At 32.0% G+C, this 25,278-nt stretch overlaps 1 long non-coding RNA gene across 1 annotated transcript; it reads right to left on the bottom strand.

The window, feature by feature from the left end:
• Positions 1-11,611: 11,611 nt before the first annotated feature.
• LOC126888280 (uncharacterized) lies at positions 11,612-15,395 on the bottom strand. The gene is made up of 3 exons (XR_007699485.1): positions 14,937-15,395; positions 14,229-14,382; positions 11,612-12,433 (listed from the first exon to the last, which is right to left on the bottom strand). It is a non-coding gene; the product is annotated as an uncharacterized LOC126888280 (long non-coding RNA).
• Positions 15,396-25,278: the final 9,883 nt, after the last annotated feature.

Genomic DNA, 25,278 nt, shown 5'->3' with positions numbered 1-25,278 from the left:
TGTTTTGTGTTTGATTTAATGTCATGCAAACTATAAAATGAATTTTTTTTATTACTGCAGTCTGCAAGTAAGCTGAGAAACATGTTAGAAAATTTACGTACGAGTGGTCTATTATTTGACAAATAATGACATTATTTCGAAGTCTATTAAGTACGATATAACGCCCAAGGGGGTGTTATAGAAAAATAATGCCCTATCGTCTATTAAATTTAAATAACGAGTTAAATACTGTCAAGTTGACAAATAAAACTCTAAGTAAAACTATGGTTACCACAATTACCTACGTTACGACTATTTCTGGTAAATGTACTTTTTTTGAAAACTAATTAATTCAAAATTTAGTCAAATTTTTTGCATATAAAGAATAATTTAGTCGGACATTAAACGTTGAAGGCATCACGGGTATTATAATAATAAAATAATAACGCTTTCGGTCAACGTATATACCTCGGGCCGAAGGCCCTCGGTCTATACACTATTGACCTCAAGCGTTGTTATCCTTATAATACTCTTGGTACCTTAATAACTATAATAAGTTATCAGTCTAATCAAATGACTATAATGGATTTTGTAAAGTGTGTTTCTTATTATAGTAAATAATAAGTAATAAGTTATACGTTTTGCACATTATCTATATTATAAACTATTATTACAACGTAAGGAAATGAATGTGTTTTATTCGGATTTCGGATGCTTTCATAATAATCATTCTTAAATTACATCTATATTTTTATTTTATTACCTGAGTGAGTTGGTGAGGAAAATACCTACCGGATTAATACGAACTCTTAAACTTGGTGAGGAAAATACCTGTCGGATTATATGGTTCTACTGGTTGGTGAGGAATTTACCTCCGCCCATCAAATGAGATACCGAACAAGTTAATAGCATTAAAATTTATGCTCCAAAAATTTTTCAAACTTCATCTTTTAAAAATTTTTCCAAAAAATGTTATCAGTTTTTTTAATAACTCCGTTAATTTTTAGGATATCAGGTTCACCTAAAAACCACTTTTCAACCACTTACTTTTTTAAAAATCAAAGATTAAATGGCCACGGTTACATGGTTCTCACAGCAAAATTTAAGCTTTAAACTTTTCTATCTCGGTTATTTTTCACCCTACAGTAATGGTAAAAAAGTATAATATTTGATATAGAAAAAACTAAAATTTGGTTATTTACCATTTTTTACGGATATTGAGTATTTTTATAGTTATTATCAAAAGAATATGAAAATGACGATAATTTTAAAAATTCTGATTTTTTTAAATTATATCTTTTTTTCAAAAATACGCATTCTAAACCGGTGAAAATTGTTAAAATCATTACTTATGCTAATACAAAGAAACTTTTGTAAGGATTACTATAAATTTTAATATTTGTTGAAATGGCGTATGTTTTATTTTTCACTTTTTCCTAAAAAATTCGAAAGGGTTCTCTTAGTTTCATCATAACTTGCTTAATTTTGATGCTATTAATTTCTTCTGGAGCTCATTTGTTAGGTATTCTAAAGTACTTTGATAAGTGTTTAGCAGGTATATTTTATAAAATGTATCGTTTTCCCGTTATTTAAGCTTGAATACTTAGATTTGAGTACCCATCGAAAAAAATATACATTCAATTATACATAACTTACTTTTAATTAACATTAGTTTAGTACTTTGAGTAAATAGTGTATTAAATTTTTTATTGTCTTCAATTTTGGTAAGAATAACCTTTTTGTAAAAGCTAATAGTTTTTGAGTTATACGTGAAGAACAGCTTTAAAACATGCATTTTTTACGAAAAAATTAAATCTTTGATCTTTAATAACTCAAAAAGTATTGATTCATGTTAATAACTTAATATATACTTCACATTGAGTGAATAGTGTATTCAATTTTTTATTGTCTTTAATTTTGGTAAGAATAACTTTTTTGTAAAAGCTAATAGTTTTTGAGTTATACGTGAAAAACAGCTTTAAAACATGCATTTTTTACGAAAAAATAAAATCTTTGATCTTTAATAACTCAAAAAGTATTGATTCATGTTAATAACTTAATATAACAAATTTTGCTTAGAATTTGTCCCTCTATCGATTTATGATATTATTTTAAATAAAATAATTTGCACCCCAGAGGGGTGCAAATTGGCATCATGTCATCTTTGTTCCTTGACGTATCCTCTAACTACTTACCAATTTTTATGAAAATCGATGGAGGTTCAACGAAATCGGAGGTGAAAACCTTCAGTGACTGCACTGCTTATATGTATATTATGTATTAATAATAATTATAATATAATAAATAATAATTGTAATATCCTATATCTAGAATCTATTCTGCTATTGACCAGTGCTTCCTCAATAGCAAAATAGGTTCCTTTGAAACTATAAGAACGCCAAATAGAAATCGAGAGTATCAGCAGAACCGTATAAAACCTATACGATCAACATTGTGCCAGGAATGGCGAGAAGTACCTATAGGTATAAAAAGTTTTTATCAGATCAGATGTATCCTATACCTACGAAAACCTTAGAAACGGTAAATTAAATACAATACAAGAAGAAATAGGATACCCACATAGGTACCATAAATATAAAATAAATCCACAAAAAAAACAAAGTACCTAACGATTATCAATAGAAACAGAAACAACCAAGCAAATAGATAAGAAAAATGACAGGGTACGAAGTGGTCAGACAATAATAATTGTTTTATTTATTTAAATTTAAATTGTTTAGGTTGTAAATTATATAATAATTAGTCTCTGTCTCTGTGGAAGAAGATCTCCAGCACAATGGTCGGACCAAATAAAGTACGAATGGTTGCTCGTTTTCCGAAGCAAATCAATACGCACAGGAGACAGATAATTGGACAAAAATAGTCAAAGGTATTACCTGAAGCCACTAAACTGAGGAAAGCTTTCGAGGAAAGAGATTGAAATAGGTCTGGATCCCGCGTATGAAAAAAAAGTTGATTAATAGCAAGCTGAAAATTTGTTAATAGCTTAAGGGTGTGTAGTCGGATAAACTTTGATATATGGGAACACTGGAACAAGGGCAGTTTTAATTGTGGAACAGTTTAAAAATTTGGAACGGTCAGACAACGAATACGGCACATTTATTTTGTCCGACAGAACAGACTTAAGCTCTCCGAACAGAGATTAAACTCTCATGCAAAAATCAGACTGCTATTTATCACCTGTCATAATTCCTGTCATAATTCCTGTCATTTGACATATTCTACATGTTCCACTCATTAAAACGCACATTTGGTGATAAATAGCCGTCTGATTTTTGCATGAGAGTTTAATCTCTGTTCGGAGAGTTTAATTTTGTTCTGTCGGACAAAATACATGTGTCGTTTTCGTGGTCTGACCGTTCCACATTTTTAACCTGTTCCACAATTAAAACTTCCCCTGTTCCAGTGTTCCCATATATCAAAGTTTGTTCGACTAGACACCCTTAAGCTATTAACAAATTTTCAGCTTGCTATTAATCAACTTTTTTTTCATACGCGGGATCCAGACCTAAAACATAGTAGGTCAAAATCAGAGTAACTAAAATGTTTATTCGGAGAGTTTTTTATGACACTGATTTTATGTCATTCAGCCAGCCACAACATGAGGTACTTAGTGTCATGTGTAGTGTGTGTTGAGTAAGTGTCTTGTTACTTTGCAAAGTCGACGTCATTGTCTTTGCAAAAGTTACTACTGCAAATTTAAGATTGTAAAAAGTAATAGAAGACAAGCTATGATATAGGAGCTTAATGTGAGGTCGGTAAAAAGAAAGAAGTACGATTAAATGTGATGGAAGTGAGAAGCTTAGATGAATGAGTGAAGTGGAGTGACAAAAATTAATAAAATTAAGAATGGATATTTGAATGAATCTCACCAGGGTCAGAAATTTTTTCATTTATTATAAATTAATAAATGAATATGGTTTCTGTCCTTGTGGGATCGGTACTCACCGGAGGGACCGCAGACGTTCGGATACAATTAGCGTCTCTTTGCGAAGACAATGACGTCGACTTTGCAAAGTAATAAGACACTTACTCAACACACCCTACACATTACTCCCCTGACTTAGTGATAAGTTATACAATTACGTGGCTAAAGGTTCTAGTTCTAAACCAAGGCCAAAATCAGAGAGAAAAAAAAAGAATGGATATAGAGGAAGAATGTATTATTTTAGTATCAGCTGCTGCAAAAATAAGAGAACATATACAGGGTGTAACAAAAATACAGGTCATAAATTTAGTCACATATTCTGGGACCAAAAATAGTTCGATTGAACTTAACTTACCTTAGTATAAATGTGCACATAAAAAAAGTTACAGCCCTTTGAAGTTACAAAATAAAAATCGCTTTTTTCCAATATATCGAAGACTATTTGAGATATTTGATTGAAAATGGGTATGTGGCATTCTTATGGCAGTAGTATCTTAAGAAAAAATTAGAGTGAAATTTAAACACCCCATAAAAATTTTATGGGGGTTTTGTTCCTTTAAACCCCCAAACTTTTGTGTACGTTCCAATTTAATTATTATTGTAGTACCATTAGTTAAACACAATGTTTTAAAAACTTTTTTGCCTCTTAGTACTTTTTCGAAAAGTCGAGTTTTTATCGAGATATTTTGAATATTTGTCAAATCCACCACATATTTGTATATAAGGTTAAGTACGATTATGGAGACTTGGTAATAATATGAAAATTTATTTATGATTTACATTTTTAGGTATATTTTGAACCATCTTAAAAAAGAAGCCACATCTCGATAAAAGGTGCCTTATCGAAAAATACAAACAGGCAAAAAGTTTTAAAAACACTGTGTTTAATTAATGGTACCGCAATAATATTCTAATTGGAACGTACAAAAACATTTGGGGGCTTTAAAGGAACAAAACCCCTATAAAATTTTTATGTAAACATATTAAAAAGAAGCCGCAACTCGATAAAAACTGCCTTATCGAAAAAATACTAAGAGACAAAAAGTTTTAAAAATATTGAATTTAACTAATGGTACCACAATAATAATTTAGTTGGAACGTACACAAAGTTTGGGGGGTTTAAAGGAACAAAACCCCCATAAAATTTTTATGGGGTGCACAAATTTCACTATAGGGTGGAATGCATAAAACGTAGTACCTGCTAATGCTTCAAGTATGTACTATATTTTTGAAGATTTTACTAATGCTTTGTAAGTGTAGTAAAACACATATAAAGCATTTGTAAGTGTAGTAATGCTTTGTAAGGGTAGGAAAATCTTCAAAAATATAGTACATACTTGAAGCATTAGCAGGTACTACGTTTTATGCATTCCACCCAATATTTTTCTTTAAGGTGTTCCTGTCATAAGAATACCACATGTCCATTTTCAATAAAAAAATCTCTAACAGTTTTCGATATGTTCGAAAAAATCGATTTTCATTTTGTAACTTCAAAGGGCTGTAACTTTTTTTATGTGCATATTAGTACTAAGGTAAGTTAGGTTCATTCGAACTATTTTCGGTCCCAGAATATGTAGTTTAATTTATGACCTGTATTTTTGTTACATCCTGTATATGCTGAGTTGTTAGGGCATATCCAATTAGTCCAGGCTGTATCCAGGCTGTTAGGTAAATTATTCCGATTCGATTTTTTTGCTCAAACTTACTCAAAAGAGGTCCTTATAACAAATCCAGAAGGTGCCGGAATGTGCTGCGGTCGGAAAATTATTTAAACAATTTTTTTTTTAAACAAATTCACAAAATAATTTTTTCACTTCGAAAAATTTTTTTAGATCATTCTGAGCAAAAACGGTCTCTTTTGATTTTTCTCTAAAATTGATTGTCGAGTTATACGCGATTCAAAATTTAAAAAACGCGAAAATAGCCATTTTCAAGGCTTAATAACTCGGTTAAAAATTATTATTATGAAAGTCAGAAAGTGATCAAATCAAAGTCCCCCCTACAAGATTCTGAAGAAATTTGTGTCATTATTGTATTACTAACCAGTTATTTTTAATTATGAACAATGAGTGCTAGGCTCGTATTAAGCGGCCGTCAATGGTGAGTGCGAAAGAAATGCACCATTCCGGTCGTCCAATGGTGAATCTCACTAGCACTCACATTGACGGCCGCCTCAATACGCTCTTAGCGCTCATTGTTGATAATTAAAAATAAAAGCTTAGTAATAAAATGACAAAAATTTCTTCAGGATCTTATAGGAGGGGGGGCTTTAAACTTTAATTTTTCAAATTTTAAATCGCGTATAACTCAACAACCATCAATTTTAGAGAAAAATCAGAATATACATTTTTTGTTCCGAATGACCCAAATGATCTAAAAAAAATTTGTCTGAAGAGAAAAAAATGGTTTTTGTGAATTTGTTTAAAAAAATTATTTAACACTAGAAAGTCGGAGGGGCCAATTTGGCCCCTGTTGCGATTTGAAGTTATTGTAGTTTTTTTATTTGAGGCAATAATAATTTCATATTTTATTACTTTTAATATTGTGATACAAAGACTTATTTAGCACAAAAAGATATTGTTTACCAAATTTATTAAATGGTTTTTCTAACAAATCTACCATAGAAGTCTAAAGGGGCCAAATTGGCCCTGTGTAAGTTATTATCGTTTTCGGGGAAATTTGACGAGCCTTTCTTACAAATTCCTGTCGGATGGTTAAAATTATATTTATGTATGTTTATTGTAAATGGTTACCCTTATACTGGTACTGATCGTCTACGTAATAAAGATAAAATTGTTGGTGAACACAAGTGAACACAAAGATACAATTGTGGGTGTAGAGGGCTAAATGTAAATGATGCGTCTTTATACTACAAAAGTAACTTCAACACGATGGCCTATGTACGTGTTTTATAATACTCTTGACTTGGAAGCTAGAAATGCATGGAATATTTATAAAGAAATAACTGGAAGTAGACTCAGTCTTTGTAAGTTTATCCTTCGGCTGTGTGAAGAATTATGGGCCCCATACCTTGCCTCCCGAAATCTGGAACTACGCCTAGCCTAGCAACACCAGGTCTACCAACAACTATCACTGTTACTATCCAAAAACGACAAAAATATCAGTTGAAAATATTGGGCCATTCCACGAACATACGCCTGTTTTGGATTACTTCGACAACGAATATTTTACTGTGCAACATAAGAAGTACGAAAGTAAATGGCGCTAATAATTATTCCAATAAACAACAATGTAATTTGCAATTTACTTTCGTTCTTCTTATTTTGCACAGTAAAATATTCGTTGTCAAAGTAATCCAAAACAGGCGTATGTTCGTGGAATAAAGGAAATCATACTTCCAATCATTGCCGCGGCTGTAACAAGGCAAGTGTGGCAAATATCAAAAACTGCAAACTGTATGGTGGTGTTCCGAATGTTTTTGATAGGCAGCGAATGTGTTAAACAATGAAAGTAAAAAATAAAATCAGATTCTATGGTCTAGAGTAGATTTAATTTTTTTAAACTGAGTTAATTGATTAAAGAACGTGGGGACAAAATGATGCCTTCCGGCTTTCTAGATAGGTAAGCCAAGCCCGACTTTCTAGTGTTAAACAGTTTTTCAACCGCGGCACTATATAAGGACCTCTTTTTGAGTAAGTTTGTGCAAAAAAATCAAATCGGAATATTTTATCGAACGGGGTCGACAATACAACCTGGACTAAATGTCGAAAAGAGTGGAGGTCGTAGCTCAGCAATTTACAATTATTATAGTAGGTACTTGCCTACTAAGCAAGTGCCCACGTTCGATTCCCCATCATTGATACTAGAAATTTTTCAGTTTCTAATTTAACTGAGCTGCCAATATGTCTCGGAGGACACAAAAATGAAAATCAACAAATTAAAAATCACTAAAATACAAATTCTGGAAGAAGTAGCAGATGAGCACCATCGAAAATCTGGGGCAAACGCTTAGGTAAGGCTCATCCCATTAACAAGTCTGTGAAGTTGACCCCATATAGGAATTAATGTTAGGAAAAATATATTTGTGTCTTCCAAGTCATTTTTTCTTTTATTTTTGCCTTGATTGCACCGTCTTTTTCACTTTTTTCCATAATTTAGTCCTGTGCAATATTTTGAATTAGTTTCCCGTCGGTTTCCAAAGTGAAAGTATTTTTAAATAAAATTAAAATAAATTAAATAAAATTGTAGTTTACCCATTTCAATCAAATATGTCAGTTAAGGCCGGCCGTTGTATGAAAGAGAGGTCCCCAAATGCCGGCGCAACAGAGAGAAAAGATTCTTTCCCGAGAGATGCTGCCTCTATCGGAGAAATAACGCAATAGATATCTAAGCGAGGCCGCAAACGGCAGAATTTTTAGTGAGTCGATAGTTTAGTTAAGTACAGAGAGTATGCAGGTGCGGCCTCGCTAAGATGACTCGAAATCGTTTTATATATCAGGTGCGAACTTTTAATTTTTTAGTAGGCGGTTTAAGGACGGGGTCTCGCTGAAAATTTTACTTGGATAAATACTGTGCTCGTATCTCGTGGTAAAATCTAAACCAAAAGTATTGGAGAAATCTATTTTAGTCCATGTGGTGAGACCGCTCCCGTCTGGGAAAATTTCTGATTCGGTTTCTTTGTGGATTCCTATTCAAACATGTCCCCTCTAAACAAATCTGAAGGGTGCCGGGCGGAATTTTTGGGCAGAAACTGTTTAAACAATTTTTATAAACAAATAGAAAAGATCACGTTTTTTTGCCCCGGAACATATATTTTTAAGTTTAGTGGGTCATTCTAAACAAGAAAGGTATCTTGTAATTTTTTTCAAAAATTGATAGTTTTCGAGTTATAGGCGATTTAAAATCTGAAAAGTGCGAAAATGCTCATTTACGAGGCCTAAAAACTCATATTTAAATTAGAACTTTTGAGGTTGCCAGATTCTTAAATTGAAGTTTAAACATTCAGCTTGAAGATTCTAAAGAGTGATTGTGTCTAACCCTAATTTAAACCGTCGTGTTTTAATTGTTAAATATACATGTCCATCCGATTTTTTGTCGGTGCGGCGCGCTCTATTTCAAAAATCTCCAGTTTTCCTCCAAAAAATATTTTTTCTAGATTTTTTGGGACATTTTAAATAAAATAAGTTTCTTGACATTTTTCTCAAAAGTTAACAGTTTTAAAGTTATAAGCGATTTAAAATCCAAAAATGCGTTTTGGCATTTTTCGGATTTAAATCGCTTATAACTTTAAAACCATTAACTTTGGAGAAAAATGTCAAGAAACTTATTTTATTTAGAATATCACAAAAAATCTAGAAAAAATATTATTTGGAGGAAACTAGAAGATTTTTGAAATAGAGCTCGCCGTACCGGCAAAAAATCGGATAAACATGCATATAACAACTAAAAAAAAAACGGTATAAATTAAGGTTAGACGCGATCACTCATATGTGGACCATATAGAACAATTTGGTGTTGCAGGAAAACTTTTACTTCGGATGTCTGGGTTAGGCCTTTTTTGGACCAATTATAACATACTACCTCCGTAACTTTGGAACCGTTCATTTTAGAAGGGTTATGCATAGGACCTTTTTTGTTTCAAATTTAATGTAGAACAATTTTGTATAGAAGGTTGTTCATGCTAAATCGCATAGTTTTAGAAATATTGACGAAAAACGTAAAAAAAAAACTTCCAACTGATTTGTTACGATTTCATTAAACTCTTATGCAAAAATCAGACTGGTATTATCACCAACTGGGCATTTTAATAAGTTTAACACGAAGAACATGTCAAATGGCAGGAATTATATTTTTGATAAATAGCAATATGATTTTTGCATGAGAGTTTAATGAAACAGTAACAAATCAATTGGAAGTTCTGTTCGAAAAAATACATGGAGCGTTTTCGTAATCTGACGTTCCAAATTTTTAAACTGTTCTACAATTAAAACTTCTCCTATTCTTCTCCTGAAAAAACTTCTCCTGAAAACTTAGTGAAAACAGAGAAAATTTAGTGAATTGCAAATATTTAATTCAAAAGAAACTTTTTATTTATTCTAAGGGACTGTCGGCCCTCGGCAATAACGTTTTCTTTCATTCTGCGTTTAATTTTTTTAAAAATACTTATTAGTTTTCTCAGTATTCGAAAAAAATGAACACATTTAAAACACAGGAAAATTTTGAGAGGCGACATTTTGCGTCTTTCCCCTTAAATTTTTTTGCAACATGAATGAAGCACCCTGTGTATTAAATTAAAAATATACATTCAAGTAAATAAACAATAATATTTTGTTATATCAAAGTTTTCAAACAAATTTTATATAGGGTGTCTGCATAACTAGCAACCATATGGTTTCATATTAATTTTATTAATTATTAATTTTAATTATTATTAATACATTATTAATTTTACGGGAAAAGGTAATACCCAAGTTAAATACATAATCATAATTCATAGAGTATGTGTTTACTTAAGGGTAATTATCATTAGAGTAAAAGATTCACTTTATAGGAGTAAAACTGCTAAGTTGCGTTATGGGTACTAATTTATGTTTCTAGTCGTCAAGGAGTGTGATTTGATGTTTGATTTTCATATGGCAAGCGTAATTCAATCTATCTACATACTTCAAAGAAAAAAATTAGGAAGGGACAATAAAATGTAATATATTTTAGACGGAGTACGTTCAACATTTCAGGACGGGAATAATAATCATTTTTTCAGTAATAACACAATATTTGATTTTTGAGATTTCTCTAGCTGTTCATGAAATAAATAAAATTGTATATAAAAAATGATTATCTCATTTAAAATAAATATTTCTTATTTACCAATCCTTCGGTTTGGCGCCCCATTGGGGTTACGCACGCGTACACCGCACGTGTTGCACGCCCGGTTACGGGGCCCTGATATTATTCCAAGTACGCAATAATGAACCACCCGCATCCCTCAAAACGGTATTACTCTCTATACAGTACCGAAATTTCCAAAAGAAAGTTTCAAACGGGCCATACCGCTCCTGAATTTTGCACATGTATATAATATTTTTCGTAGCGCCATCTTATACATAATGGCTACATTAACAGAGCTTAGATTCTTACAGATTCCTATACTGTATTCGTATTATATGTCGAATATTTACGTTTCACATGCCAATTTCTATTAATTTCAGAAATTTATTTTAAAAGTACACCACGCAAAAAGTACTTTATTAATTCACATTTTTTTAACGTTATATCCTTCCATTACTTCTACTGTAGTGCTAAACGGAATTTTATCATGAAATTCATTTAAATACTTAAGTAATTTAGATATAAACGCTCTTATATTTATTGAGAAAAAAGCAAAACTTTCACATTTTTTTATAAACAATACACAACAGGTAGGATAACAAAAATATGGCTGGAACTAGCGACATATATTGTTAGTAGGTTAAGCATTTTTCGGTATACATATATGCTCTAGATTATGAGTGGTGTACTTTATAAAGGTGATGGGATCGGCTATACTTATAACATTACCAATGGCCGGCCTTAAGATAATAGACCTGGATCCCGCGTACCAAAAAAAGTTCATTAATAGCAATCTGAAAATTTGTTAATAGCTTACCCTAATAACACAAAACATTCCATGAATGTTCCTAGAATGTACTCACAGGACATTCCAAACATTCCTGGAATGTCCCCAAATGCACACGAATGTCCCTGGAAAGTCCCTGGAATGTGCTGTGTCAGCATTTTAAATATTCTTAGAATGTTCTGTTGGAACATTCCATGAATGTCTACGAATGTTCTTTGGACATTCACAGTATATGTTTTAGACTGAATGTCTTGTTGGAACATTCCATGAATGTTCTTTGGACATTCACAGTATATTTTTTAGACTGAATGTCTTGTTGGGACATTCCATGAATGTTGGAACATTCCATGAATGTTCTTTGGACATTCACAGTATATTTTTTAGACTAAATGTCTTGTTGGAACATTCCATGAATGTCTACGAACGTTCTTTGAACATTCACAGTATATTTTTTAGACATTCTCTGAAATATATCGTCAGTGCTGTGACAATACCTCCTATATCTTTTTTCATGAGGTTTGCAGGAGACGAAAAACATTTTTTAAGGTCACCTCCTGTTTGCATACGTAAGTTCTGGCTTGTTTTGTAGTAAATAGATAGTTAAATTTACTGCAAAACAAGTCAAAAAATATATGAAAACAGGAGGTGGCCCAAACAAGTTTTTAGTCTATCTTACAAATCTCATGAAAAAACAGATAGGAGGTATTGTCACATCACTGACGATATGTGGCCATACCAAATAATGCATCCTTGATAAATATAAACATTTTTATTGCAAAAAATCTTTTCATACATTTTTTTAATGTAATTTACTGATATTCCTATAAAAAAATGTGTCACATTTGCTTTGTAAACCTTTCTTTTGCCTTTCATAGCCACATATTCCATTTCCTTCCTGGTTTTTTGTAGACCACTTCTCTCAGCTGATTCTAAAAGAAAATAAAATAAATGGTAATTTTTCTATCCTTTACAATTAACAATCAGAAGAAATATTTACAGGTAATAATATGCATATAATAATAATAATAATAAATTAAATAATATTTAAATAAACAATAAATAATATTTAATAAAGAAAATAATAAAACATTTTGTATTTTGACAACGACGTCCGATGTGGAAGTAGAAACCATAATAAAGTTATTTTTTCAAGTAAATTCTGGCTTATTTCCCCATTAAAATAGTTACAATAATTACAAAAATGCCACAAAGAAATAGCTTTTTCACAAACTAATAAGTATTTTGTTTTATTATATTTATTGTTTTTATTATTTACTTTAACTTAAGATTATAACTTAATTCTTGTTTTCTATTTCTGATGTTTTTATTTATTTGCATTCAATATTAATCTGTTTTCTTGTATAATCTACTTCGCAATAATTATGTGATATATTGGACTTAAAATGAATTCAAAAATTTTTTGTAATTGGGCAACAATGTCAACTTAGATCTCTGATGTAGATAATGAAGAACAACGGTATCTACAGTTGGAAAAATGAAAGAATAGGGCTTTTCATCAATTGTCATTTGTTTCGAGCTTCTGTCATGTGTCACATAATATTAATATATCTAGTCATATGTCTTTGGTTTGTATCTATTATTGTATATACCAATAACATATGTCGTAGATATATTAATATTATGTGACACATGACAAAAGCTCGAAACAAATGACTGTGAATGAAAAGCCCTATAGGGCTTTTCATTCACAGTCATTTGTTTCGAGCTTCTGTCATGTGTCACATAATATTAATATATCTACGTCATACGTTATTGGCATATACCCATGATACACACCAAAGACGTATGACGTAGATATATTAATATTATGTGACACATGACAGAAGCTCGAAACAAATGACAATCGATGAAAAGCCCTATACCCATGAACGATCACATCAATCACTTATTTTGTATTTGCTATCTTTTTCTATTTTAGAACAAATAGAAAATGATATAAAAACATTAAAAATAAAAAACTGGAGAAAAAAAGCACGAAACAGATCAGAGTGGAGAAGAATCCTGGAACAGGCCAAGACCCAGAAAGGGCTGTCGAGCCAATGATGATGATGATCTTTTTCTATAGGTAACAAACGTTTGTGATTTATAGAAAAAGACAGCAAATAGGGCTTTTCATCAACTGTCATTTGTTTCGAGCTTCTGTCATGTGTCACATAATATTAATATATCTACGTCATACGTCTTTGGTTTGTATCATTGGTATATGCCAATAACTTATGACATAGATATAGTAATATTGTGTGACACATGACAGAAGCTCGAAACAAATGACTGTGAATGAAAAGCCCTATACAAAATAAGTGATTGATGTGATCGTTCATGGTTATAGGGTTTTTCATTCAGTCATTTGTTTCGAGCTTCTGTCATGTGTCACATAATATTAATATATCTACGTCATACGTTATTGATATAATCAATGATACAAACCAAAGACGTATGACGTAGATATATTAATATATGTGACACATGACAGAAGCTCGAAACAAATGACAATGAACAAAGCCCTATATTGCTTTTCATCGATTGTCATTTGTTTCGAGCTTCTGTCATATGTTATATAATCTGTGTATAATATTAATACAACACGGATTATACGACATATGACAGTAGCTCGAAACAAATGACTGTAAATGAAAAGCCCTATTCTTTAATTTTTCCAACTGTATATTGTAATTGTATTCTTAATTGGGTTAAGCATATTACCTGTGTGATATAAGCTATTGGAACAGCACAGTCTCTCAAACGGTTGAAAGTGAAGTTCTGTCAATATCTTTTTCTAAAAAATGTTTTGAACATACTGCTCTATTAACAAATCTGATCAATACTTCATGCCTTCTTTGCAGGATCTTCTGGAAAGCTAAAAATACAAAATATATGCATTACTGAGCATTATTAACAAATTTTAGTTTTAAATAAAAAATATGATTATTGAACTCACAAAATATTATAAAAAGCAGCTTAGAAATTGTTTATTAGTATAGTCGTTTCCCTAGCCACAACTGGCTAGTGATTTTAGTAGGTAATTTTTTTGTTTTTGGCCATTTTTGCCAAAATTACTAACTATTTAGTTATTTTTTTGCCAATTTTACCAAATTGTCAAAATTATTTACTAAAATCACTAGCCAGTTGTGTCTGAGACTAAGTTTAGCGAACCGACTGTACTATTCATACTGTGTATTCATTAGTTGGTACTATTATAGTGTGTGGTCTACCATCCTGTTTATAAACGCATACATTAGCAAAAACGCAAAAAAAAATTTAATTTTACAAATAATCCGTTTGTTATTAACTCTATTTACTATTTTAGTTAGGAATAAGCAAGTTTGTGGCTTATTCGCAATTATTAAAATAATAAATGGATATTTTCTGAAATAGGGGCATGCCTTTGTTTACATATTTGCATATACTAACCTTTGAAACATTATTCCTGCAGATTTTTTATCTACATTGCTTCTGCTACTCCAACTGATTTTATGCACTATATTAATAATACTATTAAAGTTATTATAAAAGTATCCGAATTAAAAAATATTCTTAAAAAGCACAAATAAAAACAAACAACGATCACGCACGGCAAGGTGGCCAAGGCCAAGATGCATGTCAAGATGGCCGAAGCACCGAAGTCTGAAGTGAGGTCATTGGTCGTTTTTAGTCACGTGATGCCCTCTCTAAGCACCATGCACAAATACATGCGCCGTGAATTTGAAAATGAACATATAGGAACATTGGTAGTATGTTCACAGAATGTCTTATGGTAACATTCCACGAATAATTTAATCAGATGTTCACCGAATGTTCCCTAAATGTCCAGGACATTCAAATATTGATAGAACTTTGGTAGTACATTCCTGGAATGTTGTGTGTTGTTAGGGTAATGGTGTCTAGTCGGACCAACTTTGATGTACGATAACACTGGAACAGAGGAAGTTTTAATTGTGGAGCAGTTTAAAAATTTGGAACGCCAGATTACGAAAACGTCCCATGTATTTTGTCGGACAGAACATCCAATTGATTTGTTACCCCCACATTAAACTTTCATGCATAAAATCAGACTGTTATTACTAACCAACACGAACCCTGTCATTTAACATGTTCTTCGTGTTCCACTTATTAAAATGCCCAGTTGGTGATAAACACCAGTCTGATTTTTGCAGGAGAGTTTAATGAACTGGTAACAAATCAATTGGAAGTTCTGTCCGACAAAATACATGGAACGTTTTCGTAGTCTGACGTTACAAATTTTTAACCTGTTCCACAATTAAAACTTCCCGTTCCAGTGTTCCCATATCTCAAAGTTTGTCCGACTAGACACCGTTAAGCTATTGACAAATTTTTAGTTTGCTATTAATCAACTTTTTTTTGGTACGCCGGATCCAGGACTATAAAAAATAACATAAGAAAATAGTTTCAGAATAGTATCTATCTTCTTTCCTTGCCATAAGATAATCAGTAGTAATTGCACAAGAGCTCTGAAATTATTGAATTTTTCCCGAGTGACACTTTGACAGTTTTAATTTCACGAACCGAAGGCGAGTGAAATTATGTCACAGTGTCACGAGAGCAAAAATTCTATATTAATTTCAGAGGTCGAGTGCAATTTGTTGCGATTATTTCATGAATAAAACTGTCCAAAACCAAAATTTTATTGTAAATTATTTATGTAAGTACCATTAAACACACAGTTTTTATAAATATTTGACGATTGAAAGTCATCACTTTTATAATTTTTAAAACATTAATTGTCATTCATGTCACTGAATGTATTTTTTCGTAGCAACGAAGGGCATCTGACGTAATATACTTAACGACGGGAGATTATCAAAAATTATCGATTTAATTCAGATTTCTGTAGCTTTCTATTGGTCAGAATCTCCTATGAATGAAATAATCAGTAGTAATTGCACAAGAGCTCTGAAATTATTGAGTTTTTCCCGAGTGACACTTTGACAGTTTTAATTTCACGAACCGAAGGCGAGTGAAATTATGTCAAAGTGTCACGAGAGCAAAAATTCTATATTAATTTCAGAGGTCGAGTGCAATTTGTTGCGATTATTTCATGAATAAAACTGTTCAAAACCAAAATTTTATTGTAATTTATTTATGTAAGTACCATTAAACACACAGTTTTTATAAATATTTGACGATTGAAAGTCATCACTTTTATAATTTTTAAAACATTAATTGTCATTAATGTCACTGAATGTATTTTTTCGTAGCAACGAAGGGCATCTGACGTAATATACTTAACGACGGGAGATTATCAAAAATTATTGATTTAATTCAGATTTCTGTAGCTTTCTATTGGTCAGAATCTCCTATGAATGAAATAATCTATTTTATCCGATTTTGATCTAATAAAGTAACTATCTTATTTTAAAAAAGTGTTAAAAATTGCCCTATAGTTATATTTCCATCAGTATCATTTTCATTTCATTTTAGTTCCAAAACCTAGTCCTTCATATACAGGGTGTCCCAGACTAATTTAGCCACGATGTATCTCTTAAACGAATAGAGATTTTCGAATGAGACAAAAAGTAGTCTATTCTACTTGTCATACACTTTAATATGGCGTAGAAAAAATCATCCTCTAAATATTCATCCCTTATTTACAACCCCTAACTTTAATTTTTTTAATAGCACCCTGTATATTTTTTTATAGTTTTGGATGTGGTTTTCTATCGTCTATTCAACACATTTCTTGAAAATAAAATCGGTTCGTAAATAACCAAGAAAATATCAGTTTAGTTTTGTTAATTGTGTCCCAGACTAAATTATCCAGGCTATATTTCTTAAACGAATAGAGATTTTCGAATTGGACAAAAACTGATCTATTACATTTGTAATACACTTTAATATGGCGTAGAAAAAATATTATCCCCTAAATATTCATCCCTTAGTTACAACCCCTAACTTTATTTTTTTAATAGCATCCTGTAAGTTAGGGATGAATATTTAGTGGATGAATTTTTTCTATGCCATATGAAAGTGTGTTACAAATGGAATAGATCAGTTTTTGTCCCATTCGAAAATCTCTATTCGTTTAAGAAATATAGCCTGGATAAATTAGTCTGGGACACACAATTAACAAAAATAAACTGATAGTTTCTTGGTTATTTACGAACCGATTTTATTTTCAAAAAGTGTGTTGAATAGACAATAAAAGACCACATCCAAAACTATAAAAAAATATACAGGGTGCTATTAAAAAAATTAAAGTTAGGGGTTGTAACTAAGGGATGAATATTTAGGGGATGATTTTTTTGTACGCCATATTAAAGTGGATTACAAGTAGAATATATCACTTTTTGTCCCATTCGAAAATCTCTATTCGTTTAAGAGATAAAGCGTGGCTAAATTAGTCTGGGACACCCTGTATATCTTCTTTTAGATTGACCCACATCTAGATTAAAATTACAAAAAAAAATATTGAAAATCCTTTATAAAATATATAATATACTTATTATAAGCTCGCAAATGGCTACATCAGAATCACAGAACTCTTTCGATATAAAGAGATCATCATCACTGCTCATACACGTTAATAACATGCCGAGCCATCAAAAATACATGGGTAAAAACCCTTTAAATATTTTAAAATTATGTTAAATTTACATTATTATTATGTATAATTCCAAGCGATGGATAAAATTGTGCTAGATATGGCCTTATAGGCATCATATGACTCCCCACACCCTCGTGAGTTACTGATCTGAAGGATATGTCCTTACATTACGGAGGATGGTTAGTAACTAAAATTACCTTTCATTGTTAGTTGCTTCTCTAGTGGAATATTTCAAATTGTATCCTAATTTCTATCCTCACATTCAGAACAAAATTAAGTACAAATTTCACCGACATTTTCTCTTTCTATCTCTCGTTCTTACAACTTTTGTCATATTTCCTTTCATGTGCCTATGGGATATTATAGCAACTCCATTCTTAATGTTAGGTTTTCTGTAGATCACATTTTCCCCTTTGTCTGTTTTGATGCAAGCCACTTGTACTTTCCGTCTTTTAAGGGTAAATAATTGTAACTTAATGTGTCTTGACTTGTTCAGAAGTAAAGAAGTAGAAGTCAAGTGAAAGCGACGTGAAAGTATATATAACTTTTTGTTACTTCGCTGAAAAGAACCGTCTTATTGTACTTGTATAGTAATTAAATTCATGGCACAAAGCTTTTGATTAAGACCACTTCGACAAACTTGCGACAGCTGTGTCAAAAATGTACTACCAACGACTTTCCAGTGGAGTATCACAATTGCTATCGACACTCACTTCACTTTGCTCGTTAGTGGTCACTAAAAGCATGCGTTATATTTAAATATTTAGTCAATTTAAATCAATCGGTGTGTTTTGATTCAATTCAGTCTTCGTACAAGCCTGTCTGATGACGGGTATACCTAGAAACACGTGTCGGAGGATGGCAAGAGACTTAAATTGAATCGAAAAGCAACCGCCTATGTTTATTGTATTATCATAAAAATATGATTCTCTCCTTTTTAATTCCCTTTTATTAATCTCACAATAGTATTAACGGCATTGACAAAAATTAACGTACAGCTTTACTATTCCCATAATATGCACTTTTAGACTTACAACTTTTGCGGACTAATTAAAACTTATATTAGGTTTTAATTTATTTTTACAAAAAAGCTTATCGTTAGCGTGCATGGTTATTCGTCAGAAAAGTCTGCAAACGTTGTACTCCACTAAGCTTTAACATTTATTTCAATTTTCAAAAATATACTTTTATCTTCAATAGTGTAAACTTAAAGAGATAAAGACAATAAATGTACTAATTATGTAAGCATTTCTAAATGCGTTTTTATTTGTTTTTCGTAAATTATACTGTTCACGTTAATTTGATAATAAATAAAATATAATAAATTTATTAAAAAATTATAAAAATGTTATTTTTTAAAGACCTGTCCTTAATTTTTCTTCTTATGTCAGACGTGACTTGTCTCTGGCACTTAGTTCTGAGGCTGTTGTAGCAAACATTGTCCTTTCATTAAAATACACCAAGAAGTCCTGTGCTTACAGGGTTCCATGACATCTCGTAACGCGACAGTTCTTAACCGGACAGTTAGTAACGGACAATTCGTAACACCGACAGTTCGTAACGGCGACACTTCGTAACAGCGACTGTTCGTAACTATACAAATACGGACAATTCGTAACGTCCAAATTGAATTATTCTGTTTATTGTTGTTAACGTGGAAACTACCCAAGTAGCAATTTTACGACCTGCAACCAATTTTGTCCTAATGGGACGTTAAATTTAAGTACAAAATTGGTTCACAATAAGCCTTAACCAAGGACAACGTCTGTTTTTCCTATGGAGCAACGTTGCTACTAATAAGTAATATAATCTGATGACCAACCGACATCGGGAATAACGACGTCAATTATTAGGATAAGGTTTGACGTTAAGCTGATGTCGGTCTTAACCTATCTGTAGTATAAGTGCAATTAAGTGGCATACATCAACGACTACTCAACGTCGGGAATTACAACGTATTTTTTAGGATAGATGCCAACGTTCAGAGGACGTTGGTGTTTTATCGAGTATGGTAGACGTATTTTTCGGGAAGACGACAACGACAAGCCAACGTTGAGAATATCAACGTTAATTATTAGGTTAAGGTTTAACGTTAAGCTGACGTCGGGTATAACGTCTATACTACAATGTAATTTACTGGAAGACATTTAACGACTGCTCAACGTCGGGGGTTGGGGATTACAGAGTATTTATTAGTATCGAACCCAACGTTCAGGAGACGTCGGGTGTTTTCTCAGTAGGTATATGGTAGATTGCTGCGTGTACTTGCGGGAAGGCGAGAACGACAATACAACGTAGGTAATAACAACGTAGTACTTAAGTAAAGTTGTATACGTTAACCTGATGTCAAAGTTATTTTTATAAGATACCTGTAATTCAACTCTCAAATGTCAATCTCAAATCGTCCACCAGATTAAGGCGTGTTCACGACGACGACCGGTCGTCGGGAGTCTGTCGTCAAGACCAGGTTGTTTGCGCTTACTTTAGGACGTAGGTATTAGGTATACCAATAGGTAAATTCGAGGTGTGCAAGGTAAAAATAGGTTATACTAAAGGTCGGCAGGGGGTGTCCTTGTCCAAATTAGTTAAAATGGAGTGCAATTTAGGTTGCGAGTCAAATCCGCCATTAATGAAAGATCGCCATGGTTCAGCCATTTTTTGAAACATAATATTTGGCAATTGTTTTGCTAGATTTTAATGAATATTTGATTTTAATTAACGAATTTTGTTTATATATAAATCAAGGATAATTTTGTATGGGTCTAGACATAATAATATGTTTTTTTAAATTACGATGGTTATTTCTATTTTTACCGTTTTGTTCGATTTAACCTGTAAATTTCTGAGGCGCTTTCAGTTTTTAGCAATTTTTATATCTAGTTTAACAGTACACTTCCTTGCGTTTATAAATTTTCGACAGCATTATGCAATGAGGCAGATGATTAATAAAATAATTATACAAGTCACTTAGGTTATATTCTGAATAGAGTAGGAACCTACTTAAATAAGTATCAACAGGCCGTCATGCATCTTAGTTTCTGATGATTTAATATCCTCCAAGATTATTAACCTATTTGGTAAAAATGAAGTGTGTCGGCCATACTTCTGTGGTAGAGAACAAAGTCCTAAAAACTAACATAATTTGACGATAAAATATCTCGAGCTGAGAAGTCGAGAGGGGGACGTCGAGGCAACCCGTATTTCTATTCTCCACTTAAGTGCAAATAGCGGTTTTCTGACCGTCGTCGCAACGTCGCGTATTAACGTTGGGGCATTTAATCCAACGTTAAGACGTCGTAATATTACATCCAATTGCTTCTTGGGTAAAGCGTGTGATACACACGCAAACTTTAAGTACGCGGGTTTAAAGATCGCGGACTGACTCGGCTCGCCGTCGGTGATACACGGTAGACTTACTCATAACCATAGAAAAAAGTGTTGTGTGATTGGGTAGAATGCGATCTTACTCTTAAAAAAATATGTCACGTATTTCAGCACCTGGTTAATTGGAAGGATACTACAAATCTGGCCTCCACATAAGCGGTCTGTAGCTTCGACATGATAGGTGTGAAATTTTAAACGTTCTTGTTGTTGATTGGATAGGAAGAGTGGCGTAATCTAGCCTCCATCATACGGTACTTCCAATATTTAATATTTTATTTAAGTGGATAATAAAGGTACAACACAAACAACTTTGTTTCTTAATTATTTATTTATACAATAATGTGACATTTTACATAGAAATATGAGTATTTAATTTGGATTAAATATATGTTTACTTGTTGCATTTTTCCACCGTCTGCACACAACATCTGATCGGAGCCATTAGACCTAACAACAAAACGCGAAATAAAATGTGTATTTTAAAACTGTTATATAAACAGTACCTACAATCAGAAAATCTCTACCTTATAATCAGAAAAACTTACCTTTAAAAAGGTACTCGATTACTAAATAAAAATATCAAAAAACACGACTGAATATCAGCTTTTTATGGTGACACAAACACAAACACATGAAACATGAAACACATAACCGACCATGACCATATGCCATGCCTAATATGCCATATAATGACTGAACACAGATAGCCAACCAGATAGCGCAAGATTTGTCAAAAGTCATCTTCTACCAATCACGATGCCGACATCAGCGCCTCTGACAAATTGGAAGGAAAATAAATACGATTACATTTTTTTTATTAGAGTGCGCGGGGCATGCTCATAACTCATTGTGATGTCGAGAGAAGATGCTTTGTGCTATTTAGGAATTTTATCGCATTATATACTTCGTGTCGTATCCTATCGTACCTATTATATATTTTTAGTACTAATAAAAAAAGACGGAATCGAAAAGTGTGGGTAACAAACAAAATATCATAGATAAGAGGTTAATATTTTCATCAGGAGGATAAAACAGCCTATAAATAATTAGGTTTACTCAAAAACAAATAATCAAAAAAGCTTAAAATGGTGTTTTACGGTTTTCCCAAAACTTATAAAATGTAACTTGTCTCATTTCAACAATAAACGATTGAATTATTTCTAGGAAATTTGCTTAATTATTGAAAATATAAGTGTAACTTTAAACGCAATAAGATGATGGCTCGAGGCTCGTGGCAGTGATACACGTACGGGTTACGAGTAAGATTTCAAACTTGTTGGATCGACGGCGTACTTACTCGGTGGACTTAAAATACGCGTAATTGCTGTGACACACGCGCGAAAAAGGTCGTCGAGCCATAAGTTCGCGTACTTACTCGCGTGTGTATCACACGCCTAACTGTTATTACAGTTATAAATGGAATTATGTTTATCAATTTAACGAATGAGTATCAGGATAAACATTTTTAAGGCATTTCATATTTCGTGTTTCAGAATATAATAAAAGTATTTAAACCAAGTATTAAAGTATTACAAGCCATCCCTCTTATCAACTATAACCGTTGCGTTGATTTGAACGCCCCAAAGCTATTACCAATCACAAGGTTTATTATAATAACAGGTAATTATAATCCTTTCTTTACAAAATTTTTATTTAAAAAGTTTGGAATATCTAAAGACGGTTGTCAGATTAAAGATTTCAGGAATTAAGTACTTCAATATACCTTTGTCTTGGCATATGCAAATTTAAGGAACAATAGGAGGAATAAACTTTTAAGAATATTGTTAAAAGTTTGTATGTATTTAAACATTTGTTTGTGTTTAAAGACTTTTAATATACACTGAAACACGAAATATAAAATGTGTTAAACATGTTTATCCCCGTACTGATTCGTTCAATGGATAAACATAATTTCAATTATAACTGTAATAACAGTTAGTTTCCACGTTAACAAAAATAAACAGAATAATTCAATTTGGACGTTACGAATTGTCCGTTACGAATTTGTATAGTTACGAACTGTCGCCGTTACCAAGTGTCGCCGTTACGAACTGTCGTTGTTACGAATTGTCCGTTACCAACTGTCCGGTTACGAACTGTCGCGTTACGAGGTCTGGTCACGGCTTACAGATAAAAGTAAGCTATTTTCCAATTTTGTATACTTATGAAATTCAAGGATTCTCCTAACTACACAAAAATGTACCAAAGATACAGGAGCTTATTTTCTTATTAGTGCAGTCACTGAAGACGTTCACCTGCGATTTCGTTGAAGCTTCATTTATTTTCATAAAAATTGGTGAGTACCTACATAGTTCGAGGAAACCTCAAGAAACAAAAGTGACATGGTGCCAAACTGGGTTTTTGCCCTGTGGGTGGGTTCACCTCTTCACGGGGGTGAAAATTATTTTATTAAAAAGAGGGACAAATTCAAAGCAAAATTTGTTACATCAAGTTATTATCAATACTTTCTGAGTTCTTAAAGATCAAAGATTTGAAATTTTCTTATATGAATGCATGTTTTAAAGCGTTTATTCATAAATACCTCAAAAACTGCAGGTTTATACAAAAAAGTTATTCTTACCAAAATTAAACTAATAAAAAATCGAATAAATTCCTTACGTGAAAATTTTTTATATTAATTCAAATACGGGTCATTGAATGACAAGTATATTTTTTTCGGCGTGTATTCATATCTAAGTATTCAAGCTTAAATAACGGGAAAACGATGCATTTTATAAAATATATTTACTAAACACTTATCATAGTACCTACTTCAAGTACTATCAAAGTACTTAGCAATACCTATCAAATGAGCTCCGGAATAAGTGAATACCATCAAAATTAAGCAAGTTGTGATTAAATTAAGAGGACCCTTTCGAATTTTTAGTAAAAAGTGAAAAATTTAATATACCTACTCCATTTCCACAAAAATATTAAATTCTAAAAACTTAAATTTTGTTGTGTATTATTTTTTACGTATGCCTATCGAGTATTTTTGCTTAAAAGAAAATGAAATTTACGAAAATTTGAAAAATTCTGACTGTTTTAATAATATTTTTTTTTCAAAATATGCATTCTAAACCGATCAAAATATTTGAGGTCATTACTTATGTGGCAAAGTCAAAATAAAGAAACTCATTAAAGTACATTAAATGTATATTTATCCGTCTAGTTTTTTGCTTCTTGGATAAACTTTTGGAGCATAAATTTTGAAAAAGTTTTGGAGCATGAATGTTGATGCTATCAACTTCTTCTGGAGCTTTCAAGAGCGAATGGTTGGCCTGAAAAAGAAAAGGCTGTAAATTCGAATATTACTCTTCGAGAAGATGCCTTGGATGTGCTTCAGACCAATAGCCGTAGTGGAGACAGATGATTTTGAACAACTTAAGAAGAAACTAAATATGCGAAATGGTCAAGAACACTTGTTTTATAAAATCATACAGAAGTAAAAAAACTTCATTTGTACAATGGTATAAAAAGTTTATTGAAAACTATTAAAAGTCATCCAAAAGGATCTGCAAAACGTTTTCGATCTAGATCAGATCATCTTCAGTGCCTAGAACGAAGTATTTCCACGTTAGAATGAATGCAAAAGGTTAAAATTGTGACTAGTTGAAGAAAAAATGTGGTAATACTCACGTTCTGCCTAGTACATGGAACTAGCAACCTTATGAAAATGGTAACATCGAGAAATATGGTTTACATGTTAATTCTATAATATTTATAGCGACTCCAAGTCGATGTTAAAGGATTAATTTATGTGTTAGGAGTGCTCAAAGGGCAACATGGTTCCCTGCTCGATAAAAA

The sequence above is a fragment of the Diabrotica virgifera genome, chromosome 7, assembly GCF_917563875.1.
Source record: "Diabrotica virgifera virgifera chromosome 7, PGI_DIABVI_V3a".
NCBI lineage: Eukaryota > Metazoa > Arthropoda > Insecta > Coleoptera > Chrysomelidae > Diabrotica > Diabrotica virgifera.
Note: the sequence above shows the minus strand (reverse complement) of the source record. Positions and strands in the feature narration are given on the sequence as shown.